The 25,950-nt window shown below is 41.7% G+C and overlaps 1 protein-coding gene across 9 annotated transcripts in view; it reads left to right on the top strand.

The window, feature by feature from the left end:
- Positions 1 to 214: 214 nt before the first annotated feature.
- DYNC1I1 (dynein cytoplasmic 1 intermediate chain 1) overlaps positions 215 to 25,950 on the top strand; it is a 289,513-nt gene continuing 263,777 nt past the window's right edge. Inside the window, exon 1 of one of the 9 annotated variants that reach the window (XM_088797746.1) lies at positions 215 to 380. The gene's annotated coding sequence lies outside the window, so the exon portion shown is untranslated. Of the gene's footprint in view, positions 864 to 1,483; positions 1,503 to 25,950 lie in introns of those variants that run through there. The other 8 variants (XM_088797748.1, XM_088797745.1, XM_088797744.1 and 5 more) reach the window with 8 other exon arrangements.

Genomic DNA, 25,950 nt, shown 5'->3' with positions numbered 1-25,950 from the left:
TTTGGGGGCAGTCCAAGAATGGATACCCAGGATTTTAAAAGCTAGGACTCTAAGAAACAATGTTGTGGAGGCAAGCTATAGGTATTTTTTTCTTCTGGGAAAAAATAGGGATAAATCAGACATATAAGTCTGTGTGTAGCAGATGGATGGGATCTGAGCTTACTATTTCTATTTAAATAACCTTAAAGTAATTGTCTGGGACTGCAAGTTGTTTAATGTTGGCATGTCAGCAGGGGCTCCCAAAACACTGAAACTCTTCTGTTTGTAGCAACTTAGGTGTGAGTCCTGCAGATTGCATAGGGATAGACCGATTGACCTCCGCTGGTTGCCTGCTCGCCTCCCGCTTCTGGACCAGCGCCACTCCCTCCTCGAGAGACCCGGTGAGGCAGCGGGGGAGCGGAGGACGCTCCCGCGGGAGGGGCGCGGGGCGTGGAGGGCGTGGGCCGGGGGCGGGGCGAGCCCCGCAGACTGGGTGCTCCCGGGAGCTGTCAGTGTCAGGCTCAGGGAGAGAGAGGAAGTGCTGGCTCCCAGAGGAGCGTGAGCCGAGCGGCCGGCGCAGCGTGAGACAGCACATCCTGCGCGCGCCGCGCCTGCCGCCCTCCGGAGTCGCCCGGGAGCCGCCGCCGCGCTCGGGGAATCCAGAGCAGCCGCCGCCGAGCGCGTCCAGGTAAACAGAAGGGGGGTGTCGAGCTCTCCCGCCGCCGCGTCGGCGCCCCTTCTCAGCAGTAGTGCGGCCCCTGCAGCCGCAGCCGGACCCTTGCCGCGGCCCCCGCGCAGGATCCTGCGTGCTCCGCTGCGCCCTAAGGTGGCCAGAGCCCTCCAGCGGCAGCCCCTTCCTGCAGCTCTCCCAGCAGAGCCGAGAGGTGAGTGCAGAGGAGGGGTCGTGGTGTCTTCACCTTGTCGCCCACCTTGTGGGCGGGGAGGGGCGTCCCGGGGAGCCCCGCCTCGGTCTTCTCTTGGGGAGCAGAAGGCCAGCGGCAGTGAGATCCGCACCCCTCTGGGCCACCAGCAGACGGCCCTGGAAGGAGGAGGGAGCTGCAGAGGAAGGGAAAGGATGCTGTTTGATTACATTCTCAGCTGTCTGCAAAGGTCTTAGATGCTGTTGCTACCGGCCAACTTGGAGGGAGCGAATGTACTTCCAGCAGGGCATTAATTAACACGCACGCAGGAAGATGTCAGTTTCTCTCAAGGCTGCAAAAAAGTGCGGGTGGGGGATGTGTTTTCGTAAACACCTTACCGGCTGCGTGGCTCTCCTTCCCCTACTCCCACTCCCGAAAATCACTCTGGCCTTATAAATCTGTGCGTCGTCATCATGAGGGCTGTGATCCTGGCAGCACCGATGGGAACTGAGTGTGCCAGAGTCTCATGATTTGTACCTCCGCTAATAAGGTTAAGCAGAAACCCAGGATCAGGACAGGAAATTGCTTAGGAAATCAGAGACTCAACAAAAATGCCGAAGATGGAATACAATCATTATCCTGGCCTCTGCTACATCTATCTAGGTAAGGGGGCAGGAAAAAGTAGCCAGCCATTTTCTTGCCTGGAATGCATTTCAAGTGGGCATGTTAGACTTCTTGTAGTTCAAGGTTATGAAAAATTGCTTCCAAATATTTCAGGTTAGCAGAAATCTCAGCTAACAGTAAAGCATCTGTAACTGCAGAAGACATCATAGGGCTTATATTTAGCACAGATATGGGTGACTGTCTATGTACATATTTTCATTGTGGAAATTATAGAGAAAGATGATGATCAGTGTTAGTAAATTTGAAATGGAGCTCTCAGTGCAAGTTGCATCCTAAGGGTCCTAGTGGGAATGGGATGAATACTTTCTCCGATTATTTAAAATGCCACATTTTCTCTGAAAGTTTTGGTGTGGGGAAAAAAGAGCCCAAACTCTGCTTCTGACCATATTTCTCAATAAAATAAAACCAGACACTCCTACCACTAAGTTGTCCAATGTTCTCTTCATAGACACTAACGCTTCCAAATTTCTTAAGGTGTTGAGGACCCAGTGCTCAAAGAGCCATTTCTCTTAAAAATCGTCTAGCACCATCGTGGGGATGTTTGGGCCCAGCTCAGGCTTTCCCCAGCCTGTCCAGCTCTGGGCCCGGTTTGGGGACCAAAACATCTCTTTTTCTTCCTTGTCTCTGGCCTCAGGCACAGATTCACCTACTTCCTCTCCATTTGGACCTCGGCTACTGCAGCCTCTGCTGCCCAGTGCCCTAGAGGAGAGGGATGGCTCAGCTCCTCCTCCTACCTAGCCTGTCCTCTCCTATTGAAAACATGTCCTGAACTCTTTTGGTGTTAAAGATCTACATCATTAGGTATAATCGCCATTTGGGGTATAGGCAGAGGAAAAAAACTCAACTCACAGGACAATGGGGCAGATTCTTACAGTGGTGGTTCCTGGTCTCTATTTTCTAACTCCTAAGATAGTAAGAGGAAGTCACCCAGCATTTCTGTCAGCCTGTTTTATGTCTAAGAACGGGCCCTTTAACTTTCTTCCCATCCCTTTTACTTCCTCAAACACTCTTTTCCGAGTCTACATTTGCTGAATAAGCCTTTCTCTTAACTCCAGTGCAAACCCAAGAAATTCTTGGGGATCCATCCAGAGTGCTGCGCTGTCCGTACTCAGAACAACCTCGAGGCCCAGTCTTGTAAAACACACACCAGGTCTTTAAATCCAGCCGTGTCTCTTAGCACAGACTGTGTGCATAGGCTACATTCACAGTTAGGTACCTAAATGGGCCGTTCATTCTCCCTTGTCACCCAGTTTCTGTCTGTCACTAATCTAGCATCAAATGAAAAGGACATACACATCTGTTGCAAACATAAGTATATTCCCTCACCACTTTGTTCTCCTTACACTTTGTTCCACCAAATAAAACAAAGGTTGATAATATATTGAGCAATTTAGCATTGCTCAGTACATTTAGTAAATGAATTACACTACATTTACTAAAATGTATTTAGCACTTGAACAGGCATTACATTTTAAACTACTTTTTTTTAACTACTTTTCCATGTATTAATTTACGTAATCCTTACCAAAATCTTATGAAGTATTATATTATTTGTACTCCTATTTGACAGATGAGGAAACTAAGACGCAAAGATGTCAAGTAACTTTCTGAAAATTGCTCAGCTGATAAGTTGTAGAGACAGGATTTGAACCTGGCAGTCTGACTCTACTCTTCTGTACTAAAGAACAATTCTATTGGTTAATTTTCATCTATTGAATACCGGGCTCTTTTCTTATGTTATCTCATTTTGTTCCTTATATTAATCCTATGAAGTAGATAATTATCCATGTTTTGCAGGTGATGAAACTGAGTTGCGTGACATAGTCAAGGTTATAGTTAATAAATAGCAGAGGTAGGATTCAAGTCAGATCTGTCCAACTCTAAGACCAAAACTCATCCATTTTAGCTAGTGTCCTCTGTGAAACAAAAAGCCGAGCTTGTCTGTTTCTTTTGGGTTTGCTGCTCAGTTTCCCTGTGAGCCATTGTTATTTCCTTTACGCCTCAAGTATAGCCATACTTTTTTTGCTGTGGATGATGTGGCAGACCCAAAGTAGGACTATTGCTCTTTCGAAATTAAATGTTGTCTTGGTTCTATCTCCTTAACGAAGTTAGCTAATTCCCTATAATACTTTGTGGATCTCAAATGCCAGGTAAATAGTAATTTCCTTGATATGGAGATCCCTTTTATTAGGAACTTTTGTGGCTCCTAAATCCCCTAGATAATGTGAGAAAATACGTCCTTTAGGGAACTTTGCTGGAACAATGAACTCCTGGGGTTGACTTTTTTGAAAATTAACTAAAGTTAATTTGATTCTTATTTGTTTGACATTTTATAAGCCTTTGTCTAGGTCCATGTAAAAATGTATCCTTTTGACTGGGAACTTGTCATCACTACCTGAACTCACTTCCTTTGCTTCCTCTCTACAGAGAGCCTGGCATCAGAATGTCAGAGTGAGGCTTGCATTGTAACAGACACTGCTGCCCAGATGGCAACCCTGAGGAGCCCACATGTTCATAAGCCATCTCCTGATTCATTGTTTAGAGGAGGCATCTTAAACAGGAGTCATAGGCATTGTGGAGGGCAGGTGCATGATATATTTAGGTGGTCATTGAACTCGATAAAACTGATATAAAATTTTATGCATTTGTGCATAAACGAAGTTTTCTAGGACAAAAATAGGGTATTTGTGCCTAAAAAGAGATTAAGAACCACTAGTTCAAGTGAACTCTTTAAGAAAGGGAGCGGGGAGCAGAGGCCACTCTGCTGAACTGTGTTGAAAACAAGGCAAATCTGTTTGGCCAGAGGAAGCCAAGAAAAAATGTTCTTGGCTAGCGGGACATTTTGGACATTTTGCTACCAAGGCATGCTTGAGGCGCACAGGTGTAGGTACAACATACACTAATGCGTGCTTGAACCAAATGAGGTCTTCGGGAGTAGCAGGCAGCCCTGGCACTGTTTGCCATTCATTGGGCACTTACCCTGTTCATATTCAGGGTTCATCAAATCATGCCAACATCCCTGTGAGGCTGACACTTTAATCTTCATTTGGTAAACAACAAATATGATGCTTGGAAACATTAAGCCACTTGTCAAGGGCACATGAAGCCAGTTAGCGGAAAGGCTGGATTTCAAATTCCAAAGCCTGTTTATTCTCTTCCCATCGTATCTCATTGTTGCCCTGGGTGAGATGCCAAAAAAGTACTGTTTAGTGTAACTTTTTATTGTGGCAGGATGGAGAGTCCCTCAAGAACATGCCCACACTCCAGATAGGAAAAGCCTAAATGTGTTACCAAAGGGGAGCAAGAAAGTTAGACATCTCTCTCTCAGTGTGGCAGATGATAAGCAACCCCTACTTTCCCTTGAGGTGTGCTGAAGCCCCTCATTTGATTCTGAAGTGTCAGCAGGTATATTGCTCAGCACCAAATGCATAGCTGTCCACAAGTTAAGACAGCCCAGAAAGGGGATTTGGCAGGGGTAGCCGCACGTCAAGACTTTACTCATTGCAAAGATGAATTTACTTCAAAGCTGAATTCAAAGCTGCCAAGTGTTCTGGGGCTTACCTGATATAGTGGCTGCATCGGGATCCAGAACACTAATTTGATAGTAAACCCGGAGAGGATCTCTGCTTAACAGATGACCTACATGCCCTTTTGTTTTAGTTCATATCAATCCTCAGATCCTCACATGTAGCTGTACTTGCTTCCAAGATTGACTTAATGCCTAACATTTTTATGCTTTATCCATATTCATGTTACACTATAAAACAAGCCAGTTTCATTTTGGGGTATGGACCAGCTAATACCCTCAGTGTGGCAAAAACACAAAGCAGAAATTTGTTAGAGTCAAGGGCATTCTTTATAATAAAAGTAAGTCTCAGGAACTGTAAAGGATGATTGCACTTGATCAACAGATCTGCCTAGGAACAGATACCAGTGTGCTTCATTATGATGCCACAGTGTTTCTCTCCCATAACCTCTGAAGAATGAATAAATGGGTTGTTTGTTTTTTTGTTGTTGAGTTGTGTGAGTTCTTTATATATTTTGGCTATTCACACCTTATCGGAGGCGTTGCTTGCAAAAATCTTCTCCCATTCCTCATCTATACCTCATAGTATGTGTTTACCACCCAGAGTCAGTTCTCCTTCCATCACCATATATATAACCCCGTTTACTCTCTTCTAGAACCACCCTCCCCCCTTGCCCTCTAGTAACCACTAAACTATTGTCTACGTCTGCGAGTTTTTGTTTCTTCATTTGTTTGTCTTGTTCTTTTGTTCTTTTCAGTTTTATATACCACATGTCAGTGAAATCATATGGTTCTTGACTTTTTCAGTCTGACTCATTTTGCTTAACATTATAATCTCAAGATCCATCCATGTTGTCGCAAATGGTACTGAGATACAGATGATGTACTACAGAATTGTACACCTGAAATCTGTGTAACTTTACTAACAATTGTCACCCCAGAAAACTTTAATTAAAAAAAGGAATGCATGAATTTATTTATTTATTTATTTATTTATTTATTTATTTAATGAATTAATTTCCCCATCACCTCAGCCCCCTCCCTTTGGCAAGCATCAGCTTCTTCTCTATATCTATGGGTGGGTCTGTTTCTGTTTTGTTTATCCTTTTTTTTTTTTTTTTCAGATTCCACATACAAGTGAAATCATGTGGCATTTGTCTTTCTCTGTCTGATTTATTTCACTTAGCATGAATACCCTCTAGGTCCATCGACATTACAAATGGCAGGATTTCCTTCTTTTTTATGGCTGAATAATACTCCATTTTTAATATATATCACATTTTCTTTATTCATCCACCTGTTGATGGGCACTTAGGTTACTTCCATATCTTGGCTATTACTTGTAATGCTGCAATGAATATAGGGGTGCCTATATTTTTTCGGAACAGTGTTTTTGTTTTCTTTAGATAAATACCCAGAAGTGGAATTGCTGGATCGTATGGCAGCAGTATTTTTAATTTTTGAGGAATCACCATATTATTTTCCATAGTGGGTACACCAATTTACTATCTCACCAACAGTACATGAGGGCTCATATCTTCGCCAGCATTTACTATTTGTTGATTTAGTGATAGTAGCCATTCTGACCTATGTGAGATGTTCTCTCATTGTGTTTTTTATTTGCATTTCTCTGATGATTGGTAATGTTGAGCATCTCTTCATATGTCTATTGGCCATCTGTATGTCCTCTTTGGAAAAAAATCCATTCAGGTCCTCTGCCCATTGTTTAATTGGTTTGTTATTTTGCTGTTAAGTTGTATGAGTTCATTATATATTTTGGATATTAACCCCTTATTGGAGGTATTATTTACAAATATCTCCCATTCAGTAGCTTGTCTTGTTTCCTTGATAGTTTCCTTCACTGTGCAAAAGCTTATTAGTTTGATCTAGTCCAATTTGTTTATTTTTTTTCTTTTGTTTCCCTTAGCTGAGGAGGCTCATTTCTAAGAGCTATATTTTCTTCTAGGAGTTTTATGGTTTCAGGTCTTACATTTAAGTCTTTAATCCATTTTGAGGTTATTTTTGTATGTGGTGTAAGAAAGTAGTCCAATTTCTTTTTTTTTTGCATGTGTCTCCTCTCCAGTTTTGCCAATACCACTTATCTTTACCCCTTTGCATATCCTTGCCTCCATTGTCATAGATTAATTGACCATATAAGCAAGGATTTATTTCTGGGCTCTCTATTCTATTGATCTATGTATCTGTTTTTTGTTTTTTAATCTTTTAAATTAAAAAAAAAAATTTTAATTGGGGAATATTTGGGAACAGTGTGTTTCTCCAGGGCCCATCAGCTCCAAGTCAAGTCACTGTCCTTCAATCTAGTTGTGGAGGGCGCAGCTCAGCTCCAAGTCCAGTTGCTGTTTTCAATCTTAGTTGCAGGGGGCGCAGCCCACCATCCCATGCAGGAATTGAATTGGCAGCCTTGTTAAGACCTCTCCCACTAATCACCTGAGCCATCTGGCTGCCCCACCAGCAGCTCAGCGACAGCTTGTTGTCTTCAATCTAGTTGTGGAGGGTGCAGCTCACTGGCCCAGGTGGGAATCGAACCGGCAACCATGTTGTTAAGAGCTCGCGCGCTAACCAACTGAGCCATCCAGCAGCCTCTATGTATCTGTTTTTATGCCAACATCATAGTCTTTTGATTATTGTAGTATAACCTCTAAAGGGCTTTTGAAAATTCTGCTACTCCCTCACCTCCACACATTGTAGGTTGGCATTTGACAGTTTTCATAGGAAATTTAAAGAATCACAATGAATGTGATTTCCAGAATATTGTAAACTTTGATATTTATGAAGAAAATGATAATGTCATTCTTTGAATCCAATAAAAGAATGGATTCAAATATTACACCAACTTCTATTTAAAAAGTACCTGAAGGAGCTCTTCGACAAATGGGTATTTTTATACCTTGTGGTCAAGCCTCACTGTAAGATTTGGGTTTCTTTTCTTTTCCCTCTGACCACATGGAAGAAGGGCTTTTGTGAAATTGGAGGTGGGAGAGGATTACTGAGTGAATGTCACTAGCTCTTCCTAAGCCTGCATGTTCTTTAGAAAGCCTTTGTGGACACCAGGGGCACGCAATGCCAGTTTGAAGAGCATGCAATTATCTAGCACAGGTGCAGTATGTTCCATGTCATTGTGGGGTAGTTGCCAGGAATCGGGTCCCAGCCTTTGTCTATGTGGCTGAAACTCAAGGTAGACAGGGCCAGAAGGAACTGCAGAGCTACCGATCCCATCTCCTGCCCTCAGACAGGTGACTGTGTACATAGCTGTCTTCCCTCTATTTAATGTTTTATAGGCAAAAATCGACCCACTCCAGTGTTTATCACTATCATCATTATTATTATTATTACTAGTTTCAGGTATAAAACAACATAGTGATGAGATATTTATATATCTCACAAAGTGATAACCCCAATGAGTCTATTACCCATTTGACACTGTACGTGATTATTACAATATTATTGACTATAGTCCCTATGCTGTACTTTATATCCCATGACTATTCTTTTTTGAATTATGGCTGACATTCTATATTATTTTATATTTTTTTCAGGTGTACAGCGTAGTGGTTTCCAGTGGCTTTTATTTCAGTGATTCTCAGCCAGGAGCGATTGTCTACTTCAGGGGACATTTGGCAATTTCTGGAGACATTTTTGGTTATCCCAACTGGAGAGAGACGGTGGTTACAGGCAGATATGTAATGGGTACAAGTCAGGACTGCTGCTGAACAAGTCACAGGATAGTCCCCAGGAGAAAGAATTATCCCGCCCAAAATGTTAATAAGGCCAAGGTTAAGAACCCCTGTGTTAGGTGTTTGGTTTTCTCATTGAAATCTTCCCTTCTATAATGTAAGTGCATTTATTTGTTTGGTGTTTTACAACATAAGAGCATAACGTCTAAGAGGGATAAGGTAATGGAAAGAAGAAGACAAATATCCCACTTGTAGCCTGTTAGAGCCTCAGTTTCTTCATCTGTAAAATGGAGATAAAATGCAAAGTTGTTGTGAGGATTGCAGGTAATGAGAGTACAGAGTCTACTACATGGCACATGCTCAGTGCGTGGAAGATGCTTTTTATTATCTAATAGCAACTATATATCACCTTCTAGCTTTCTCTTCTCAGGGATGTGTATGGTCTTGTTCTCCTTTGAACTAAAGGTATGTTTTTAAAAGATTTTTATTTTGAATTCTACTTGTGTACGTGCCTCCTTCCCGTTCTAGGCTCTAGGCTCCCTGAGGGGTCCTTGTACGAGCTTTGTTGACCTGAAATATTAGTCAGAATAGATTCCACTTCATTTTCCTTTTATTATAAGATTTAATTCTTTCCCCTTGGATCATTTTCATGTGTTTAGTAAAAACATTCACTTCCTGAAATGTAGCCCCCATTGCACGTCTGGGCCCAGTCTCGGTGTGGGCTTGGTAATGCCTAGAATTCTGAAAGCCTTGCCTTGCTGAATCGGGATCACATGGAGCCTTTCTGCTGGGGGAGGGGTGTTTTGAGGAGGACATCCTTTCAGTCTAGAAGTGACAGGCAGGATGGTTTGAGTCTGGTGTTTTCCTTTATGCACCTCCTGGGCTAATTCTCTTGATCTGCCTTTGATCTGACACTCTCCTCTGAGCAGTACAGTGCTTTGGTTCCTTTTTGGTGAGAAGAGGGGACATTTTGATTCATTTGTCAGATTTCTATTTTATACTAATGTCTAGACTGAAGTCAAAAGCAGTGTGTATGTATGTTTTAAATGGCGCTACGGGATAAACAGTGACACCGTATTTCATATGCTTTGCCTACAATCAGTTTCCCTTTTAGAATGCAGATTTTTCTACTCTAACCTGAAACAGTACCCATTTCTTTGTTTGACAAGCTGAAGATTTTAGTAATTGAAATGGAAAGACATCCTCTTCTTTGAAAGTAGTTTAGATCCTGTAATGCACATATGGAAGCCTTTAAGCGTTTATCAAGCCGTGGAGTGTGACAGTAAGCCCACAGATAGGGGATGACATGGCATTCTGTCTCAGAATCAGCTTGTGGAATTTCAGTAGTTGGTGGGTTTGGGTGGTTGAAAAGGTAAGTAGGCCCTGTGGGTACTCTTTGTTTTGACAGTGTCCCCTGTAAATGATGGTACGTCTCCTATTTCACCATCTGCCTCATTAGGATCAAAATAGCAAGGGGTAGTGGGAATGGTATATATTTTGTGAAAGAAAGAATAACAAAAAAAGTCTCTGCCTGTTTCCTTGAAAAGTGTGACTTTGTTCACTTTCAGAAGGTGTAGGTTACTGCTGATTTGGAAAGAGGATCATCCCCCTTTGAATGCTTTGAGGCTCAGAGGAAAGTGAGAAGCTATTTACATAAGTTAAAATGCCAAATGAAATCTTCCAGTGCAAATGTGGACCACCCAGGGACATTGTAAAGGCCAGCTTTGGGGTTTTGAATACAGATTTTCTTGCTTCCTCTTTTTAAGTTTTTAATATTTTTCAAATGCTGCTGAAACGTAATTGGCATAATAGCAAAAATGAAATTCCATATCTTTTGTCATAGATTTTAAACGGGGGTGGGGGGTACTGTAGTCATTTCCCTTGTGAGCCCCTTGTTTTTACAAATAAAGAAATATGAATTCCTAAAATCTGAAGGCCAACGAGTTGTAGATTTTAAAGTAGGTAACCTACTTTAAACAGTCGTAGGAGAGGAAAGATTCTCTTTAAGTGTTCCCTCACCCTGGTGAACTTTCCTTTTGGGAGTGGGCCAGGACATTGGAAATGTCACCTTTAAGATTGTCAGCACCACCACTGTTTTCCCAAACACTGGGGAGGTAGATCTGGGCAGTGCCTGGAAAGAGTTGCTGAGCTCCCTGGGGGAAAATTCAGACTAAAAGTTGTTTTCACCAGGGCATATGTCCTGGCAACCATGGAGTTAGTTATGACACTTAGTGCTGTCTTAGTCTTTATACCTGTTAAAAAAAGAAGTTGTTCATGACACTTGCTAAAGAAATGGTAAGGCAGGCTTTATTTAGGGGTCTAACTCGATAGCTGTCTGGAACCCTATAGTGGGGTTTTGCAGTAGGGGAGATAGATTGGACTCAACTCTGAATATAACAAGGAATAGTTGCATTTATAACTAAGGAGCAGGGTGGTGGTCAGTGGACAGGAAGATTACTAAGAGGAAATATCAGGGGTCAGGGGAGGGATTCAGGCTAAACCAACCTACCAGTATTCTTGCTGAGGTCAGGCCAAGGTGATCAGATATCACTTGGGAGATGCTGGGAGATGAGGAACCTGATCAGATGTCAGTTAGATATCAGCGATCAGATATGGAGGGTGGAGGATTCTAGCTAAACTGACTTGACAGGATTCTTGCTAAAGTTGGGCTCTTGAGAACATGCCCACAGACAGGGTCTAGTTGAAAAAGAGGTCAGAGGAGCCTGACTAGAGTTTGGTCAAGGAGAGAATCTTTGTCACCCACTTCTCAGAGGGCATTCCACAGCGAAGATTAGGTGGGGATGGTAAAGGAGGGAAACTTGCATGTGTCAACCGTGAGTTAAGGAAGGGGAAAAGTAACCAAAATGCTGGATCATTGAAGTAGATTTGGGACTTGGAAATGTATAGATCAAGTTAAGCTGCAGCATGATACAGTAAGAAACAACTCCCAAAGCTGAGCAGAGTAACACAACAAAATATTTTTCTCTCTCATGTTACAAGTCCAGTGTGGGTTAAGAAAGGGCCCTGTTCACCACATTCACTCAGAGACCTCTGCTGAGAGAGGCTTCATCTTCTTGTATGTTGCCCCAACCCCTCACATTTCACTGGCCAAAGCAAATCAAATGGCCCTGCCTGACTACAAAGTTGTTAAGTATAGTCCTAGAGGAGGGGACTAGAATTTTTGCAGTTAACCCAATGACGAAGGAAGGGAGGGACTTACTTCAATTCGGCCTATTCCTGCTGCTACCACACATGTAGGGGTTTCCATATCCAACTTTAGTAGCACCTGAAAGCATGCCCATTTGGAATATAAAATGTATTTGAATGATTTTAGCATCATGACTAATAAATAACAGGGTCCTAGACTTAGTGAGCTTACAAATCTAGATTTTACTTATAATGAATAAAAGAAATATGTGTAGAGATGAAAATTAGCTTCCTGCAGTGGTTTTCCAATTACAGTCAAGAGTATTTATTTAGTACTTGTGGAGTGCCAACCATCACATATGTCACATGGTTGTCACATAAGGTGAAGTGTAATAAATACCTAATAGAGGTGTCACAGAATACAATCGGACTTCAAAGAAGGGAAGTGATTGATTAATAATTAAGTGAATAATCACTTTTTTGAATTTGCAGCTGACCAGATCTCAGTGTTAACCTGGCAAAACCATTTGTATTAATGTTTTATCTTCCTCTTTTGTTCTTGGGCTTGATTTGATCCCAGAACAAGTCGTGACAGTGATTGAGAGGTTCTATGAGAGCATGACCTCTGGAACTGGGGTTCAACCCCCCAGTGTCACCCCTTACTAGCCACATGACCTTGACAAGTTACTTTGCCTCCCTGTACCTCATTTTCTTTGTCTGTAAAACAGGAATGATGACAATACTACCACTTCCTAATGTTGTGGTAAGGTTGGAAAGAATAAATCCCACTTAATTTTCCATTTCTTATAGGATTTAAATGTTTTTCCCCTTGGATCATTTTCTTGTGTTTAGTACAAACATTGACTTCCTGAAATGTGTCACTTTTTTGGGTATCTGGGCCAAAAGTGAGTGTGGGCTTGGTCATTCCTGGGATTCTGGAAGCTTTGCCTTCCTGAATCAGGATCACATTGAGTATTCTGTCTGTGCTGAAAGAGCAGTATAGAGCTCAGGGTAAGTGCGCTGTAAGGGCCAGATGGTCAGTGTTTTTCCTGGCTTGTGAGTCATCCTTAGTCTAGAGACCTGTAGAGTATCAAGTTGGCCTCTATTCTGATCTTGGAATTCAGGTCTGCTGAGAACATTTCCTGGTCCCCCTATGTCTAACCCCGGAACTCCAAAGTCATGTTAAATTAAAATCTAATGTGGTACAAATGCAGGGTGGCTAAATCATGGAGGCATTCTGCTTGTTTGAGTCCAGAAAGTGAAAAGGTCCTTGGAATCAGCACCACAGGTAAAGGCTTGATGAACTAGTGTGTGGGTATGAAAGACGGGAGGCTGTGTGGCTCATCTTGGCAGATACACACCCTCTCTTTCCTCTAGCTCTTCTTTGGCTCGCCCCTTCCCCCACCACCCCTCAATTACCAAGTGGGTGAGCATGAGCTGATGTTGCAGAGAGCTTGTGGGCTGTCGGTAGGTGAAGCGGAGGGCATGAGGATTCTATCTTTGGCAAATAGGTAGGAGGACACCTATCTATTGTAGCCCAAACTTCTAGGAGAAAGGAGAGTTCATATCAATATAATGGAGAAAACTTTCATCGATTTAAACTATTCCAGATATGGATGGGCTGCCTTAAGGTAGTGAGTTCCGAGTGCTCAGGGGAGCTCAAGATGTCACCACCAGTGAGGATTGTCTGTGAAGGGATTACTGCACCCATGAGAGGTCAGATCAGTATTTGGTGATCTCTACATTATTTTTTTTTCCAAATTTAGGAATCTGTGATTTTGTGTACTCGACAGAGCCTTCCATCACTCTTACCTCTGGTCAAGTTCTGCCATTCACTTGGGGCCAACAATAAGAGGACAGGGGCCAAACTGGAAAAATAAATGTGACAATCTATGTCTACTTCTTTTCCCATGTCACCGTTCAAGTTGTACCATTCGTTCTTTCACTCCATTCAATAACCATTTCCTGAAGCTTCTCCCAGACACGGGAATGCTATAGCAGTGTCAGGCCCGGTGGAAGGAAACTCAGAGGCTTGTGACAACCATTAAAAACAAACAAAAAATGCTTGCATCTCACTTCATTGCAAACTGGCCACCTCACCATGCGGTTGAGGGCTCTTTCTCTCATGTGTTCATTTACTTATTAATTCAGTAGTCTTTTAATGTGCCTGGTGACACTCAAAGCCTGATGCATCCTAAAGTCGTTTCAAAGGCGTATGCCAGGAACTCCTACTGTTTCCTTTTTACAGTGTGAAGACCAGAAAACTACCAGATAGATGACTTAGGAGATAGAGTTCCCGCCCTGAATGCTTATTTTATGCAAAGAATGTATTACAAGTTCTCATGTTTCTATTTTGGGCCCTTAATTTCTCACTTTTCCATTATATCCAGCAAAGGGGTGACATGTAAGGGAAGTGTGAACTCCAGTTGTTTGCATTGCTTAACATTTGAATAGATAGGATTGGTTTACCATGGAAATGTTTGATTTTCATCCAGACTCTTACATGTTTTAAAAATAAATGGTGTTTTGCTGAAGAGAAACAGGACCAAAGGGCAGAAACAATCGACCTGGGTCAGTTATGACCCAAGAGTGGAGCACCAAACACACACCTTTGCAGCTTGTTTCCCATGACACCCCCTCGAGCCCATTTGTCTATACGCTATAGTCCAGTTGAACTGTTTGCCACTCCCTAAACTTGGGCTGCTGCCTGCTGCCTCTGTCACTTCACTCAGGCTCACTTTCCTTCCACAGGAAATATTCCCCAGTTCACATGGTATGTACATTTCAATGTCTGCTTCTTACGGCCCCTCCTTCCTGAAGCTCACTGCGTGTTCCAGTTCCTGCACGATCTCCTTCATGCTCTAAACCTCTGTTGCACACTTATCCCATCCTCCCTTGCAGTGGAGCTCGTGTCTTCAGACCTTACCATATTACACGCTTTTTGAGACAGATGCTATCATGTCATTTGTGCAAGTCCCCAAGTACCCAGAGCAGCACTTTGCACTTTGTAGGGGCTCAGTAAGTGCTCATTAAATTGCATTAACATAAAGATAAATTTAGCATCGTGGAGTCAACTACTTGGGTTTCCTACGTCTCAGCATATTAGAAAAGTTGGTTGATTAGTGTGCTTTTCCCTCCTTTACAAATATGTGGGGGGCCTTCCTCAGATACCCAAGGCATTCTCACTTCTCCCTCCATCAGGTAAATCATCCCACTCTCCCTCTCCTCTGTCCCCTTCCTGTAAGTGGTCACTGCAGCAGATCCTGGAGTGGTGGGGAGAAACATACTCTCATCTACCAAAAGAATTTGGGGTGAGGTGACTGTACGTGCATTAAGTGTGGGTGCATGCTCACGTGCTGAGAACATGAGCAGGTGACACTCTTGGACATCGACTTTCTTATCTATAGTCAGGTGTCACGTTGCAGATATAGAGACAGAGGTTATCAGGGGCAGCCAGCTGTCAACTATTCAGATGGACAGGATTAAGGTCTGAAGCTTAGTTTTGAGAGTCGAGATAGTAAATTGTTCTTATGTAGCCAAAATTCTCTAGCAGCTTAGTGATGAAATTACACCACCCAGTGCAAGTATATGTTGTATATTAGGCTACAAACATAAAATGCCAACTTACTCATTTGCCAGGAGAAACCTCACTTCCCACGGAATCACAGTGCCCTTGCTTATAGGTCAGTATTCTGAACTCTTCTGTGATGTCAGGTTCTTAGGCCCTTGGTCTCAGGTTTGAGCTGGGCATAGTTGGGCCAGTACTAGCTTGAGGACATTAAGGGTAATCCTGAAGGCTCAGTCCAGAGGTAACATGGGCATTGAAAAATCATGCAGATGGTCCAAGTATGTAATATATTCAAAGGGCCAGGAAGGGAGGCGGAATCCAGGTTTGGCAACAGAATGGCAACTGAAGACACCAGATCCAGCAAAGGGTTGAGAGGGAGGGTTGGGGAGCAGATCTAGGAGAATCTCAAAGCTGATGGAGCTTGGACCCTTTTTATAGAGAACAAGGCTGTGAGGAGAGGAAGTCATTCACTCAGGTGCATTTTTGAAGCCAAATTTTTTCATTCAACAAATGTGTATTGAGCATCTACTCTGTACCAGTCACTCTTCTAGGTATTGGCAGTGTGTCAGTGAACACTATGGTTGAAATCCCGGCCTTAATTGGAGCTTAAATTCTAGAAGGAGCGAGAAACAATGAAAAGTACTTAAATATGTGGCAGAACATGTTATATGGTGATACATGGAATGAAGAAAAATAAGGCAGCAGAAAAGACATGGAAATGGAGGTGCAGTGGGGGGAAGTTTGCTCTTTTAAATAGAGTGGTCAAGTGAGGCCTCAGTGGGATGCAATTTGATTTAAGTTTTGAAGAAGCAAGTATTTCAGATGTTTAGGGGAAAATGTAGCAGGCAGACAGGATAGTAGATGCTAAGTCCCTGAGGTGGCAAACTACCTGATGTGTGTGAGGAGCAGCAAGGGAGCGGGTCTGGAGACGGGATGAGAAAAGTGATGGGGCTGGACTGTGTAGGGCCAAGGAGGCGACCGTAGGCCGTTGGCTTTTACTTTGAGATGGGAGCCAGTGGAGAGCTTCAAGCAGAGAAGTGACATGATTAGACTTGTGTTTTTAAAGAATTACTGTTGCAGCTGAGAATAGACTGCGAGGGAGGTCAAGGGTAGAAGTGTGGAGACCTACGTTTAGGAGGCCTTTGCAGTAAGATGGATGAAATGATGGTGGCTTGGACAGGGTGATTGATGGCAGGGGAGTGGTGCAAAGTAGACAGCTTCTAGATGTGCTCGGAAAGTAGAGTCTGAACCATTTGCTAATGGATCAGGTGTGGGATTTGATAGAAAGAGAAATCGGGAATGACGCCAAGATTTTTGGTCTGAGTTAGTTGGAAGGCTGGGATTACCTTTAACTGAAGTGTGGATGACGGAAGATTGGATGTACCTGGAGCCAGAGTATGGGGAGTGGTCGTTACAGTTGGTGTTTCAAGATGGTAGCCTGGCGCCATTGTGGGACTCCCCTAACAGATGCACAGGACAGATGATGTCAACTGGTCAGGGTGTCCTTTTCCCTGGACACATTAGAGACAACCTGAAAAATGCACACTTCTTTTCCTGTCATCTCAGACTCCATTCTCCTTGAATTGTAATAGTTTTTATAGTTGTTCACTAATTATGTGGTGGATTTCCATTGCGTTTGGTCAACCCTAGTGGTGATGTTTTGATACTATCACGATAGTTTTGACTTGGGAGATGTCCTCTGTTTTAAGATATGGTCTATTTTAACTCTCAGAAAGTGATCATGCTCTATTTCCATTAATTCCAAATTCTTGGAGAGTACCTGATGTTATCATCTCCCACCACCCCAATGTTGTCACTCAAATTGGGCAAATCACTTTTATGTCTCTACTCTGCCACTTCCTCAGGCTGTGAATTGGTGGCACAAGTCTAATTGCAGTGATGTTCAATCAAAGAATGATCAGGAACAGGGAGGAAAGGAGATAGATGTGTGCATGTAAGTTAGTACTTACTTTGGATATTTTGTTACTCCTTAGCATGGTCTTGAAAATTGATATACAATTCTTCTTTAATTCTTTCTGCCAAACTTGGTTTTCTTCAACAGCTGATATATACAAGCCTGCATCCTATTTTTACTCAGAGACAGATGGTTAAAACTGACTCCAGCTAAAAAAAATTGTTTTAAGTGTTGAATTAAAATACACCCATGAGTATCAGAAGGGTTTAAGCCTTTCAGAACTAGTTGAGAATCTGTTCTGAATACTGCCTCATTCCACTGGGTTATCCATTTATGTACAGAATGCCCTGTGCAGCCAAGCTTTTCAGATGGGTATTTGCTTTCTAAAAGGAATATAAAGGTTGTGCTGATGGGACAAACAGCAAATACCCCAATCCTAAGGGTCATTCAGCATTTGTGTTGACACGGTCTGTGGGAAATAGGCCGTGGTCCTGCATTTCTGGCAGTATTGATTTTTTGCATTCTTATGAGCAAACCAGGATAGTTGAAAAAGTGGGTTAATCTTTGTACATCTGCCTTGATGTGTTCGTGCCTTGAAGTATCAAGGGATTTATTTTGTTTTTGTTTTACTTTCTTTCTCGGGTAGATTTAAACACGTAGAGCTGAGTTTGCTTTGGTAATTCTATGGTAGAGCTTCCCCACCAGTGCTCTGTAAATGGATTACACATGACATGTGTACCCAGATTTTAATCTCTTGGCCCTCAGGCTAATTAGAGCCCAGGTCAGTCTCCTGTAGTAATGGATGAAGTTGTGCAAATGTCATCATGATCTATGGGTGTCATATCATACAAAATGTTTTCTGAGGAAGGACCAAGGCAGAGATAAATTTATTATTTAAAATTTACCAATTTTAGAATGGATATAGCCCAATGTATTTCCAACTCTTTCAACTGCAACTAACAATAATAAATAATACTATGGATGCATAACAATGAATGTGTGTATATCAAAAACAAGCTCTGTGAAACAATCGTTGCCCTTCCCATGGATAGTGCATTCTAATAGTTCTAATCTATTAATCGCAAATATTGCTGCCTGTGACTACTAACTAACTTGATTTTGCAATTTATCAATGGGTTGCCGCCCATGTTTAAAAAGACTGACGTGGTGTGTATTATAAGCTAGGAATAAATGATCTAGTCTTGTACTTGCTCAAATCCGTGTTTCCCTGTGGCCCACAGAGAAGTTCAGACCCTTTAAGCATGGCATAGCAGACCTTTGACTGTAGGGTGACCAATTTTTCCAGGTTTGCCTGGGATTTCTCTGATGTGAGCAGTGAAAGTCCTGTATCCAAGGAACCACCTCATTGCAGTACATACTGGGATGGTTAGTCACTCAACCTTTGGGATCTGGTCTCTGACTGAGTTTCCATCCTCATCTACCTCTATCTTCTTTTGTACTCAGCATTTCCTCTATTCCAAATGACTTGTCCCACAGACTGGCCATTCTCTTTTCTACCTCCCCACCTGTGCCCATGCTTCCCTCTACCTGGGAAGCACCCCTTACCTTCTGCTGCCTGCAGGTCTGGTCTTCCTCTGTGATGGTTTGGGTCTTCTCACTGCCTTGTGAGCACAGATTACATTGATTTATGGGATCGTTAGTAGCTCTGTGTCTTTCTGTCTTATTCTTTATTACCTGTTGAACAACCATGAGAGGAAAAATTGCTGGACATAGAGTGAGTGACTAAGGCAAAGAGAGAATACAAAGGAAATGGAATAAACCAATATAGATGCCAAGGCCAGTAGAATGGAGCAAGGGAAGATGAGAAACACATGGTTCCAGGCGTATACAATATTTAAGAGTGTGTGCTCTGGAGCCTGGGGTTTGAATCTTGGCTTTTCACATGTCCAAGTGGTTTGCTGTGGCGTGAGGATAGAGTATGACCTTAGCAGGTCACTTCTCTATATGTGGTTTTCTACTCACCATAACTTCAAGGGCAATCGGTAGTCCTTAAAATTACCGTGTCTCCCCAAAAATAAGACCTAGAAGGACAATCAGCTCTAATGCATCTTTTGGAGCAAAAATTAATATAATACCCTGTCTTATTTTACTATAACATAAGACCGGGTCTTTAATATAATATAATATGATATGATATAATATAATATAATATAATATAATATAATATAATATAACATAATACTGGGTCATATATTAATTTTTGCTCCAAAAGATGCATTAGAGCTGATTGTCCGGCGGGGTCTTATTTTCGGGGAAACACGGTAGATAGGCTTAATTACAAGTTCATAAGTGTTCTGTAGTTAATTTGGGAGGGTATTGAATTAAGTGTTTTTAAGATGTTGTAACCTCTGAGCATAGTTTTAGAAGATTAAAATTGACTGTGAACATTTATATTGCTGATTTACACTGAGAAAATCTATTTTGGCTTTATTATTTAAGCATTAACATTTTCCTTCCCTTATTTTTATTAATGTGTCTTGATTTTATTTCCTTTAGTATGATAGTTTAGATTTGTTCTTATTTATGAGTCGCAGGAACATTGGGGTAGCTTGAATTTGCCTGCGTTCTCCATCAGGATAGAATGCCCACGGCTACCAGGCAGTGCTGTCTTGATTTAACTTTGCTGCACAGAAAATCTGGCCCCTTTATAGGGACAGCAGGCAAAGGACTCAGAGTCAAAGCTAAAGCTGGTTATGTCTGAAGATTTGCTTGTTACCAGTTATTTGTCAGCCCTACAGTTTACCTGAGAGTTGTTTATTTTTAGACATGTTCATTTATCATCTTAGCAACTTGGAGAAAACAGCTTTAAATGCAATAGATGGCTCTGTTCTAAATCACTGATATTTTTTCTTCACTTAAAGAGAAAACCCAACTATCAGTGTGATGATTTATGCTCAAGGTACCTTGGGTGACAGATTCTAGATTGCTCAATTTGTTGGTTGAGATAAACAATAGAGGCTGTCGATTATAAATTGAATAGATTTTGCTAAATAATCCTTTTAAAGACAGAAAACAGATAGAAATGTAAGCCAGACAGGAAAACATTAAATGAATTGGTACACAATGGTAATGATTTAGGAAAAGATAATTCAATGGATGAGGCCATGCCAGAATTATGTGTTTGTTGCACATTTGTACTAATGGATGAAAAAAGTTTATTTCCCACCCACCCCAAACCCCCATTGGAATAAAGATTTGTTGCATAGTAAGGAAGAACTTTTTTGAGTTTGGTCATTTGGAAGCTTAGTGCACTGACCCAATGTAATAATTATGAAAAAAAATTCCAATAGTGACGTTGTGGGAGACTTCACATTTCTATCGAATGGTTATTTAGCACTTCAGACACATTCATTGAGCACTCACTGCCAGGCATTAGAAGTATAGAGACAAATTAGACGTGGAAGGGCCATGTCTAGAGGAGTTTTCAGTGCAACAGGAGAAGAGAAGCGCATAAACAGAACAACCAGGCATAAAGGGACATATGGCCCAGGTTCCAGCAGACTGTGCACAGGGTGCCCCAGGGCCACCATGCAGGGGTGCTTGGCCCAGGGTTGATGCCCTGGGAGGCCTTTTTGGAGGGGATGTGACTGAGCTGAGACAGAAAGATGAATGGGCATCATCAGGTAATGGACGGTGAGAAGAGCATTTCTGTAGTTACAAAGCTACGAAGGAAAGAAACAGCTTGGTACATGCCACTAAAATGTGAAGTGAGGAGTAGAGAGGTATACATTTGGAGAGCAACTTCTGTGCCATGTTAGGGAGTTGGAACCCATTTTCCAACTAACAGGCAGTCATCGATATGTTCTAGGCAAGGGAGTGGACTCATCAGATTTGAGTGAAAGAAAGGTCACCTTGACACGGTGCAGAGGATGTAGGGGACCACTAGGGAGCAGGGTTAGCACAGAGACAGGAAGCTCAAAAGAGCATTGCAGTTGTCAGGTGAGCCATGTGAAGACTGGCACTGAGCAGTGTAAATGGACATGGATAGGCAAGGGCAGGCTTGGAAATATTGGGTGGTGAAACTGGGAGTACTGGTGAGAATCAGCTGCTGGGGTGTGATGAGTTCAAGGATTTCAGGGCTGAACAAGGGAAAGACGGGACCATGAGGGGGCAGCATTGCCCAACACACTTTATTGGGCAGCACTTGGAGAGGAGTGCATGAGAGGAGATACCACTCATAGCAGGAGACCTTCCAGAGACAGCAGCATGGAGCCACCACCCACAAGGGAAAGAGGGAATCAGAAAGCGAGGGAAGCAACAGGGAGATGGGGAGTGTCTGGGTCGGAGAGCTCCAAAAAGCAACAGTACTTAAAGGTCTCTTATAGCCACAGAGTGTGTCCTATCTATGTTGAGCAGATAATGGGTGCAGTTGTGCAGAGTGAGCAAAGCAGGCGAGCTCTAAATGGCTAAACATGCTTAGTTGAGTTATAATTAAAGCAATTTGATGCGCAGGAATTTGTGTTTGCTTCCAGTGGGCACTCACATCTAATGGTGCTAACCTGATGTGAAGACATAAACAATATAGGGACTGATACATCATTAACCCATTTATATAATAGCAAGTGTTTATTAAAGCCTACTGTGTGCTCAATATGAGGCTGAGGAGCCTCTGTGTAAGTTCCAAAGGAAGCTTACCTGTATCATGTGCAGTGGAGAAATCACCCTTTATGAAGTGCTCCTTGAGAGTGCCCGTTTAGATAAGGAAGCTCCTTCCTCTTTGCTCTGAAGGGCTTTCAAATCTCTAGGAGCACAGATACATAATCTCATATAAAGTGTAGCGATGGTAGCCTTCCTTATTTGGTTTCTTTACTTGCTACCTGGCCAAGGCAGGTGACATATCTTTCCCATCTATTTTGACCCAAGGTTAGGTGTTTCTACAGGATCATTTGTGCAAGGCCTCACTTCTTTCTTCACTCTAGTTTTCTTTCCCACTCCTTTCTTCTGATTCTATTTTCTGCTTCCTTTTCTGCTCTACATCTTAGGGACCCAATGCCAAAATACTGCCCTCTAGTTGTCCAAATTCTTCCATCTTTAGTTTTATACTCTTTCAAGGATGCTACTTGACATGCTCATTTCCTAAGGACTCTTGATATCATCTGAGTGTTTCCTGAGGGAAGATGCTTTAAGAGATGAATGACTAGTTCTCTTAATTGAAGAACAATTCCTTTTCCAAAGAGAAGTATGTTGAGTTTCTAAGTTGGTGGAATGCACGGTAGGGGTCAGAAATCACTCAAAAATTTTCAGAACTTTTTGGCAAAGATGACAATGGCTTTTGAGTCCTTTAAGTTTTAAGAGCTCTCAGCTCTACTCGGTTAACTAGATGAGAGGGCTGATACCCTATGGATTGATTTTTCTCTCTAGCATAATGGGCCTCTGTGCTGAGTGCTTGAGAGTCTCTCCTGTTGAACGTGCTGCAATTGCCAGCGCTCGAGTTACAGCTGAAGCAGTATGATGTGGGTAGCTCAGAATTGTGAAATAGTGAAAGTAGGACTAGAGACAATATGCAGACACAAAGTCTTAAATATAGCTCAAAAACCCAACAAGAGAGACACTAAAGGCTTACTTTAGAAGTATTGCCTGATTTCTTAGTCAGGAACTAAGCCAATATAAATGAAATTGAAACAAGCCTAGAAAAATCAACATGCATGCTTAACTATATGTATATACTGAGATTTTTTTCCCCCGTCCAAACCAATAGGTCTCTATTGACATAAATAGATCTTCATATGTAGATGAAACTCTGGGTAGTTTGGGACTACCCAGGATTGGCTTTGGTGGTATGACTGGGAATTTTCAGAGGCAAAGAAAGCCTTTTGCTCTTAAAGTCAGCTGTCTCATGCAATTTACATTTGCTGCCGCCAGGTGGTGACAGAGAGTGATTGCAACATTCTGGAAGTAGACTGATGGGATCCACCAAAAAACCTTTTGTTTAAGAGCTTTCTTTTGACTAAAATGAGTAAAATCTTGAACAATGAAAGGGAAGCATAATTTAGTAAAAGTATTCAAGAATAAGGAGATCTGGTGTTTCCAGTTCTGACTTGCCCACTTAATGGTTGTGAATTTAGATAACTGCATCACAATTTTTCTATTCATGGGTAAATACTGGTATTGGATAATATCTCTGAAGTCTTTGTCCTGAAACAAACATGTGTAATTGCAATTGTTAAGACAGAAAAAAGAACAAAAGAATAAAAACTTCATACAACAGAGAGGTTGACATTTTGTTAACAACCATCTTACTTCACTTAGAGAGGCTAAGGCCCATTAATGTGTGTGTGTGTGTGTGTGTGTGTGTGTGTGTGTGTGTGTGTATGTGTGTGTAGTAGGGGAGAAGAAGAAGGAGTGAGAGAAGGCTTCTTAGTTTGTCTTCCTTACCTACTACCTGGCTTAGGCAAGTGAGATGAGAAATCTTTCACACATAGTTCTATGGAAGTTTTTTTCAAGGTCTCACTCTTTCCCTAATTCTAGTTTTCCTTATGCTGTATCCAGAAGTCTTAGATCTTCCTGGTATTTCTAAATCATTATAGTTTTTTCACTCTAATCGGAATTTTCTATGCTCAGTGATTTTGCTACTGTGTCTTTTATGCAGAAGAAACAGCTCTCACCACCTTTGTTTAGGTTATTTATATAACACTTAGCAAAATTTTGTTAGTAAACATCTCTATAGGCTTTAGAGCCCACTCTATCTTATCAGAAGTGGGTTAAGGCCAAGTTTAGTTTGGGATCCCTGAGGATCTCAAGATGTGTTTGGGGATTTGTAAGGTCAAAAATATTTTCATAATAATGCTAAAATGGTATTTGTCTTTTTCACTGCATTGACATTTGCAATGATGGTGTGAAAGCAATGGTAGGTAAAACTGCTGGTATCTTAGTATGAATTTAGATAGTGGCACCAAACTGGGCAATCTGTGGCATCAGGCATCACTGCTACACACTAGGAGTTTAAAAACAAAACAAAACAGTTTCACTTAAGAATGTCCTTCCTGAAGCAGAACAAAAAATTAGTTTATCTAATCTCTACCCTTGAGCACACGTCTTTACTATGACAAATAAGGCACTTCTGCTGCCTACCAATGTTCAGGGTTGTCTCAAGGAAAGCATTTGTGCATTAGTCTGAGTTGCAAGCTGAGCTAGTTGCCTTTATTCACGAAACTAGTTTTGTTTTTACTTGAAAGAACAATTCGAAGACAAACTATGGTTATTTAGACTTGGGCATTTGGCAAACATTTTCTTAAAAAATGACACGCTCTTGTCATTTCAAGAATGTAATTGACAATATTTGTTGCTAATGATAAATATGTGAGCTTTCAATCAAAAATTAGAATTTTGGGAAACTTATATCTGCTACCATGAGCTTGACGGCTTTACCATACCAAAAGACTTTTCTGAAGAGTTTGGTAGTAATATTATCAAATTTGGTTTTTGGATATTGTACAATGAACAGTGTCCACATTTCAGAAGTCTGCATAATTTCCTAAATAATTTTCTAAATAACCAATGCATGATGTTTTAAAACCATACATGGATAAAAGATTCATTCAAAGTTTAATACAGACCAGTGGATTTTAATATAACAGAATTTAAAAAGTTCATTAAGAGGCAGCGGTTAGCTCAGTTGGTTAGAGTGCAGTGCTCTTAACAACAAGTTTGCCAGTTCGATCTCCACATGGGCCACCGTGAGCTGCACCCTCCACAACTAGATTGAAACAACTACTTGACTTGGAGCTGATGGGTCCTGGAAAAACACACTTAAAAGTTAAAAAAAATAAAAGTTCATTGATTATTATGGTTTCATGTTCACATTGCAATTGAACTTTGAGAAACTGCTATTTGTTGATTTTTGGTATAATGTCAAAGAATATCCACAGTTACCAATACTCCTTTTTTGGAATACATACGAGGTGTGATCAAACAATATGGTGATGTTTAAATTAAGCAGTTCTGGAAGTCCTCTTTTGTGAGTGTCTTTAGTTGCGCTGTCGTGGCTGCCTTGATGTCCCGAATAGATTCAAAATGTTAACCTTTCATGGTCATTTTGACTTTGGGTAAGAGCCAGAAGTCAAACGGTGCCAGACCTGGTGAATAAAGTGGATGATGACACACCGTAATGTTTTCATTTGACAAAAATTGCTGTACCAGAGCAATGTGTGACTTGGAGCCTTTCCGTGTGATTACAAAATACGGTGACTGCTGCTTCTGAATGCCATCCAACGGAAAGGCAGGAAATCTTCAATACTAAGGCACCTCGAACCTTAGTAACAGTGTGTGACAAGTTTCAACTTGTTCAGTGCAGTCAGTGGGTGTGAGCTACTGTTGAGAGAAGGTGTGTTTTAAAGTTTGCTGTAAATCATCCTCCATCATGACAATGCTCCATCTAACACATTGTTTCTGGTATATGGCAACTTATGTCAAATAAAAACATTACAGTGTGTCCTCATCCATCTTATTCACCGGATCTGGCACTGTGCGACTTCTGGCTCTTCCCCAAGATCAAAATGATTCGGGACATGGAGGCAGCCATGACAACACAGCTAAAGACACTCACAAAAGAGGAC

This window comes from Rhinolophus sinicus, chromosome 4 (assembly GCF_057876585.1).
Source record: "Rhinolophus sinicus isolate RSI-liver-muscle chromosome 4, RSI-T2T, whole genome shotgun sequence".
Taxonomy (NCBI): Eukaryota; Metazoa; Chordata; class Mammalia; order Chiroptera; family Rhinolophidae; genus Rhinolophus; species Rhinolophus sinicus.
The sequence above is the reverse complement of the archived record's forward strand: the minus strand, read 5'-3'. Positions and strand labels throughout refer to the sequence as shown.